We start from the raw sequence: 7,588 nt of genomic DNA, 5'->3' as shown, positions 1-7,588 counted from the left end.
GAAACAAAAGGGGAAACAGGTACACGCAAAAGACACCAAGCACAAGAGGCAGACTCACTTTATAACAACCAACCTTCTCACAGTAACTAATCCAGTCCCATGAGCATAAGAACTCTCACTCCAAAGAGACTGCATTCATACCCTCATCAGGACAGATTCCTCATGACACAAACGCCTCTCAAGGGTACCACCTCCCAACACTGTCACATTGGGAACCCATCCTCAACATGAGTTTGGATGGGGATAAACCATATTCAAATCATAGTACATAAGCACTTCAAATTCGAAGAGTTCAAATCAGGATTAATCCTCTCCCTCTCCCAAATCTTCTCCTTTATGTCTGAAAAATAAAAGGGGAAGAGAAATGTTAATATCCCTCCCCATTCATTCCTCACTCCAGATTATATTCTTTCCCCTACACTAAACTGCCTCAAGGACCAATCAGTTCATATGATTTTCAGAAATGGACCTTTTTGCCCAAGAAGAAGGATTGCATTTTCACCCTTGAAAAGTGGTGTTATATGATTTCTTATATGTGCATGACCCAGCAAAGCCACTGTACTCAAAATCTTAAACCAACCTCTAAGCCCTGAGTCTACTACTACAACAACACTAGAGTAAGAATCTGGGGACCTGGGGCCAGAGTCAGACCCAGAACTGACTATAAGACCACCTATCTCTCCAAAACATTTAGAAATGTTGTCCACTGCTACCCTAGCCTCATAACTAGGCAGGAGGGTTCTTAGGACTGAGCCAGAAGGTCCCCCTAAGTCTCATGTTTTGAAGGGTCTTGGGTCTAGAATCTCTCTCTCCTTCTCTCTCTCTCTCTCTCTCTCTCACACACACACACACACACAAACTTATTAAAGAACACTTGGGTAGGAAGAATCAATATCGTGAAAATGGCCATACTGCCCAAGGTAATTTATAGATTCAATGCCATCCCCATCAAGCTACCAATGACTTTCTTCACAGAATTGGGAAAAACTACTTTAAAGTTCATATGGAACCAAAGAAGAGCCCGCATTGCCAAGTCAATCCTAAGCCAAAAGAACAAAGCTGGAGGCATCACGCTAACTGACTTCAAACTATACTACAAGGCTACAGTAACCAAAACAGCATGGTACTGGTACCAAAACAGAGACATAGACCAATGGAACAGAACAGAGCCCTCAGAAATAATGCCACATATCTACAGCCATCTGATCTTTGACAAACCTGACAAAAACAAGAAATGGGGAAAGAATTCCCTATTTAATAAATGGTGCTGGGAAAACTGGCTAGCCATATGTAGAAAGCTGAAACTGGATCCCTTCCTTACATCTTATACAAAAATTAATTCAAGATGGATTAAAGACTTAAATATCAGACCTAAAACCATAAAAACCCTAGAAGAAAACCTAGGCAATACCATTCAGGGCATAAGCATGGGCAAGGATTTCATGTCTAAAACACCAAAAGCAGTGGCAACAAAAGCCAAAATTGACAAATGGGATCTAATTAAACTAAAGGGCTTCTGCACAGCAAAAGAAACTACCATCAGAGTGAACAGGCAACCTACAGAATGGGAGAAAATTTTTGCAATCTACTCATCTGACAAAAGGCTAATATCCAGAATCTACAATGAACTCAAACAAATTTAAAAGAAAAAAACAAACAGCCCCATCAAAAAGTGGGCGAAGGATATTAACAGACACTTCTCAAAAGAAGACATTTATGCAGCCAAAAGACACATGAAAAAATGCTCATCATCACTGGTCATCAGAGAAATGCAAATCAAAACCACAGTGAGATACCATCTCACACCAGTTAGAATGGTGATCATTAAAAAGTCAGGAAACAACGGGTGCTGGAGAGGATGTGGAGAAATAGGAACACTTTTACACTGTTGGTGGGACTGTAAACTAGTTCAACCATTGTGGAAGTCAGTGTGACAATTCCTCAGGGATCTAGAACTAGAAATACCATTTGACCCAGCCATCCCATTACTGGGTATATACCCAAAGGATTATAAATCATGCTGCTATAAAGACACATGCACATGTATGTTTATTGCGGCACTATTCACAATAGCAAAGACTTGGAACCAACCCAAATGTCCAACAATGATAGACTGGATTAAGAAAATGTGGCACATATACACCATGGAATACTATGCAGCCATAAAAAAGGATGAGTTCATGTCCTTTGTAGGGACATGGATGAAGCTGGAAACCATCATTCTCAGCAAAGTATCACAAGGACAAAAAACCAAACACCGCATGTTCTCACTCATAGGTGGGAATTGAACAATGAGAATACATGGACACAGGAAGGGGAACATCACACACCGGGGCCTGTTGTGGGGTGGGGGTAGGGGGGAGGGATAGCATTAGGAGATATACCTAATGTTAAATGACGAGTTAATGGGTGCAGCACACCAACATGGCACATGTATACATATGTAACTAACCTGCACATTGTGCACATGTACCCTAAAACTTAAAGTATAATTAAAAAAAAAGAGAAAAAAAATTCTAAGGCAATAAATTAAGCAAATTGTCCTAAATAAGAAGAAAAAAAATAAAAATTAAAAAAATAAAGAACACTTGAACGCCTGTGTCACATGGGATCTGGTGTAAGGCCATAGCTATAGATAAGGAAAGGTACTAGTGTAACAGTGGTGGCTATCATAGAGGATCTGCTCTACCTGATCATGCAACTGCTTATGCCCTCCAGTCCTGCTTGTGCTTGATCCCATATGTAAAACTTCCATCTTGGCTGGACACAGTGGCTCATGCCTCTAATCCCAGCACTTTGGGAGGCCAAGGCAGGAAAGGCCCTCGAGCCCAGGAGTTTGCGACCAGCCTGAGCAACATAGTGGAGCCCAAGCTCTACAAAAAAATTAAAAGATTAGCGAGGTATGGTGGTGTGTGCCTATATTCCTACTACTCAGGAGGCTGAGGTGGGAGGATCACTTGAGCCAGGAGGTCAAGGCTGCAGTGAGCCATGATTGTGCCACTGCACTCCAGCCTGGGTGACAGAGCAAGACCCTGTCTCAAAAAAAGAAACAAAAAAGAAACTTCCATCTCATTGCTGGGGCTACTCAACCGTATACCTTGGTGGATTTGACAGAACTCAGCTCATGAAGCAGTTCTGGCTGCATGGCCACTAGATGTTCTATAGTCAGGCATTTCATCTCTACCAGGATGTAGTAGCATGTCAGGAGCTGTTCTTAAAATGTATATAATTTTCCATTCATATGACATGGCTTTGCTCCACAACCCTAGCTAAGTTGTGATTTCCCCATAGGGGCTTCCCATAGGGCCTTTCCCATGGGGCTTCCAAAAACTCCACATGGCATCTTTTTCCAACACAGATACCTCTAATACTGAGATAGGACATCAGCAGGACTTGTTTTCCACGCACTGGTAATGGCCCTGCTCACCAAAAACAGGATGCAGTAAAGACACCAGGAGATGATGAAAAAAGCAACCTTTGGTTGTCCTCACTGCTCATTATTAAAGACACTCCAACCAGTGCCATGACAGTTTACAAATGCCACAGCAATGTGCCACGGCAATGACCTAGAAGTTGCCTTATATGGTTCTAGGAACTTTCTACTCCTTTTCTAGAAAATTCCAAAAACCCATTCCTTCATTAGCATATAATTATGAGTGGGTATAAATATAGCTAGCCAGCAGAACTGCTGCTCCTGCTCCCTCTGCTGCTCCAGAATGCTACTGTTGCTATATATTGCTGCTGCTGCTGCTGCTGCTGCTGCTGCTCCAGGCTGCTTTGCCTGTGGAGCAGCAACTTTGCTGCACACTGCTACTCAGGGCTCCTTTGCCTATGAGACAGCCCTGGTCTGTCTATGGAGCAGCCATTTTGCTATACACTATTGCTCTAATAAACTTGCCTTCTTTTACTGTCAGCTTGCTCTTGAATTCTTTCCTGAGTGAAGCCAAGAACCCCCCCGGGCTAAGCCCCAGTTTTGGAGTTCACCTGAATCAGTACCATAAGGACTGTCTCTTGTATGCATCAAGTGGCAGAACTGCCTAAAACTGCATCCTGGACCTGCTATAGGGCCTTGTTCTGCTATAGTTCTCCTCAAAGCTGGCACTTTTGGTGTCACCCAGTATATGGGGTAAAACAGTAATTCCAGGTGTGAAATGTGATATTTCCAGAACCCAAAGAGGCCTACCAGGCAGTGCACTTCCAGAAAATTCTCTGTGAAGAAGGTAAAAAATACCTTAATTTGTCCTTCCCTTTGAGAGGATATTCTAGCATTCCCCAGGCCATTCAACTCCTAAAAATTAGACTTAATGTGGCCAACTGCCTGGATCTTTGTAGGATTCATCTCCCATTCTCCATAGTGCATGTGCCTTACTAAGGCCTCGAATGTGCTAGCCCCTTCCTACTTATTTTGGTCCAATTAGCATGATGTCACGGACATTGTGGACTAGTACTATATTCTGAAAGATGTTCAAGTGGTCCAGACCTCTTCAGACTATATTATGACAGAGGACATGACAGTTAGTAGAGCACTGAGGAAAAACTGTGTATGCATACTCTTATCCATTCTGTGTGAATATGAACTTTCCATTATGATACAGATAGGGAAAAAAACACATTTTCTAAATCAATAGCTGAAAACTAGGTACTTAAGGCCATGCTTTCTGCTGTAGCAAAGATATCATATCTGGTATGCCATTGCAATTGTCTTACTACTTGGCTGAGTTTTCAGTAGTCTAGTGTCATCTAGGCTCTGTCCACATTTTGCAGGGGATTAAACTGGTGAATTAAACGAAGATATGATGGAGACCACACCTCTTCATTCTCTAGGTCTTCAAAGGCGGCAATAATTTCTGCCATCCTCCACTCCACAGATGCCATATGTTTTCATTTACTCTCTTGGCCAGGGAAGGTGAGGGCAGTTTCAGAAGCTTCCACTTGGCCTTCTCATCTACAAATAGCTCTGACTCCACAGGCCAAAGAACTACTACAGGGCTTGTACCAACTAACCAACTATGTCTATTCCAATTATACATTCAGAGATCAAAAACATAACCACTGAGTGGGTCTGTGAACTCAGTGGGCCCACTGTGAACCCTACCTAGGCCAGGATCCCCCTTAATGCTTGGCTCCCATGTGCCCCCATTCTAATAAGGGGGCCAATTAAGACACTTTAGGTCTCTAGGTGTCAATATCAACTCAGAACCAGTGTCCATCTGTTCTCAAAATGTTTGAGTATTTCTCTTTCCTTGGTACACAGTTACCTGAGTAAATGGAAGGACTAGAGAAATCATTACTACACATGCATTGTAGGGTCCTTCTTCCTGGGCACTCAGCCTTTCCTTCAAACCATGTGTTATGGATCAAAACCTGACTTGAGACTAGAAGCTGAATAAGTAATTATGACTTTTTATTGAGGCAGCCTCCCTCAAACCTGTGAACACCTTTCATTTCTTTTGATTGTATAGAGTGCAGATTGTTGGCTGCCTATTTCCCCTCAGGACATTATGTTATATTGACTGCCCATGTCCTATTAACTGTCTCTTAACCATCTACCCACTAGGGGTACTGTGTTCTATTAACCATCTCCATAGCTCTCTGCAGGTCAAACCTCCCCACCTGCCACTCTGACCCTGCAGTGCATTGTGGTATTTACATCCACCTGACTTCTGACAGTTAAGTGCAGCCATCTTGCCTCTATTGTTTCAGAGGCATCATCATTTCTATCAGTGATCCTTGTTCCATAAGAACCTCTCCTACTCTGAGCCCTGGCATGCAGAAGAGAGCCACTACTGAACTTCTCAGTAATGCTGATGTCCCTCTCACCAGAATATTTCTTATAGCTTTGGTAAATGGTTTGTCCTTTGGATCCTCCTGTAGAATATAATCTTCTGGAGGGTTTTCTGGCCTTACATAATAGGTTTATTATATAATTCTCACCTCTCTGAGTCTTTGATCCCTTTTTCCACCATCTTCTATGGCAACTCTGGCATTTACACCTCACTTAATGTAGGCCATGGCTTTTTCCATACTTTGAGGAGCCATCGCAGTAATGAGTTCGTGTCATTTCCTGTGGTTTTCTCCAGGGTATTAAATCCTGTATTCTGGGAAAGCACTTTCAAATTGACTAATTCTCTCATATTCAAGTTTATATTCCAGCCCTCCTGATCAAGCTCCTCAGAATTTGATGCCATACTTACTCTCTCAGCACCTTCTAGTACATGCTGGCTAGGTTATGTCCTGAAACTTTGTTGGTGTATTCTCTTTCTTTCCTTATTACACCCAGCACATCACCAGCTAGATTATGCTGTGGCTTAACCCTAGTTATAGGCCCAGTGGCCAGGATAGGAGGTGAGGGCAGATTCTGAGGGAAACCCAGGTTCTCTTACAGGGGAAAGGATTCCATATATTGAAGCAAGATGGAGTGCCAGCCCTTAATAGGGAGGAGTAGGACACTTCTCAAGGGGCTCAGGGGAATCTGGGGATATAAGATTTTTAGGGACATCAATCCAGATGTCCCCCATCCCAAGTGTCAGAGTCCCATTCCTTCTTAACCATGGCACATAACTCGGCATAGAAGACTTGTCTTGGTTAGAATTTTAACTTTCTTTGAAGCTTGCTTTTAACAAATCCTGAGTCTACTCTTCAGATTTCTCCACCTTCTACCTGGAAAAGATGAGAGCCTCTTTATATGTTATGAATAAAGCCCTCTGACTTTCAAACATAGCTTTCAATTGTTGATTAATTTAATTCAGCTTTTTGTTATTCTTTTCCAGAGCTCAATCTGCTTAGCAACAGCCACCCAATTTTCTGGCCTTCCTTATATTTAATATATTCCATATTTCTCAAAGGTCTGATAAATGGCACCAGTTAATGTGTCCCCTTTTACCAGTATGCCACCCCAGTTAACCACCATTGAAAGTTTTAACAATTCCTCCGCTACCATGTTCCAGAGGCCTATCTACTCCACCTACCACCAATGATGGAGTCTTCATTGACAGCTGGGTAGCAGGTGATTCATCTCCAAAATTTCATCAGTGTTTGCTTTCTCGAACCACTTCTTGTACCAACTGTTGCAGGTTAGCTTCCCAGGAAGCAGACCCAGAGATAGAGTTCAGCATGAAGGGTTTTTACTAGGGAATGCTCTTGGGATCAACACCTGTGGAAGGGAAAAGAAGGAAGCAGGATTGGACAGAAGGAGGAGTTAAGCTGTCCCAATTTGGGGCAAGAAGGCCATATCCATCAGTAATTGGATGTGAAATACCCCCAGGTAGGGGGTGTAACCTTGGGGGAGGTGGCTTTCTTCAGCTGAGGAAATTCCTGAAGAGGGCTGACAGCTGAGGACTGTCTACTTGCCGCACTCCTGGCAATTAAAGTAATAAGATTTTCATTCCTGAAGGAGGATCAGGGCAGCAGATGGTAGAATCCACTACAAGTGTGACATCATTTTTTTTACAGTAGAGTAAGTTGGTCGCCATCGAATGCTAGTGTTGAGAATGGTTTTATTTTTAAAATACCTAATATGATTTACATTTTAAAACACTTATTGCTTTACAAATAATATTTATTTAAAATTTTAAGTTATACTTTCCAA

The sequence above is a fragment of the Pongo pygmaeus genome, chromosome X, assembly GCF_028885625.2.
Source record: "Pongo pygmaeus isolate AG05252 chromosome X, NHGRI_mPonPyg2-v2.0_pri, whole genome shotgun sequence".
NCBI classification, from domain to species: Eukaryota; Metazoa; Chordata; class Mammalia; order Primates; family Hominidae; genus Pongo; species Pongo pygmaeus.
This window is presented reverse-complemented; position numbering follows the sequence as displayed.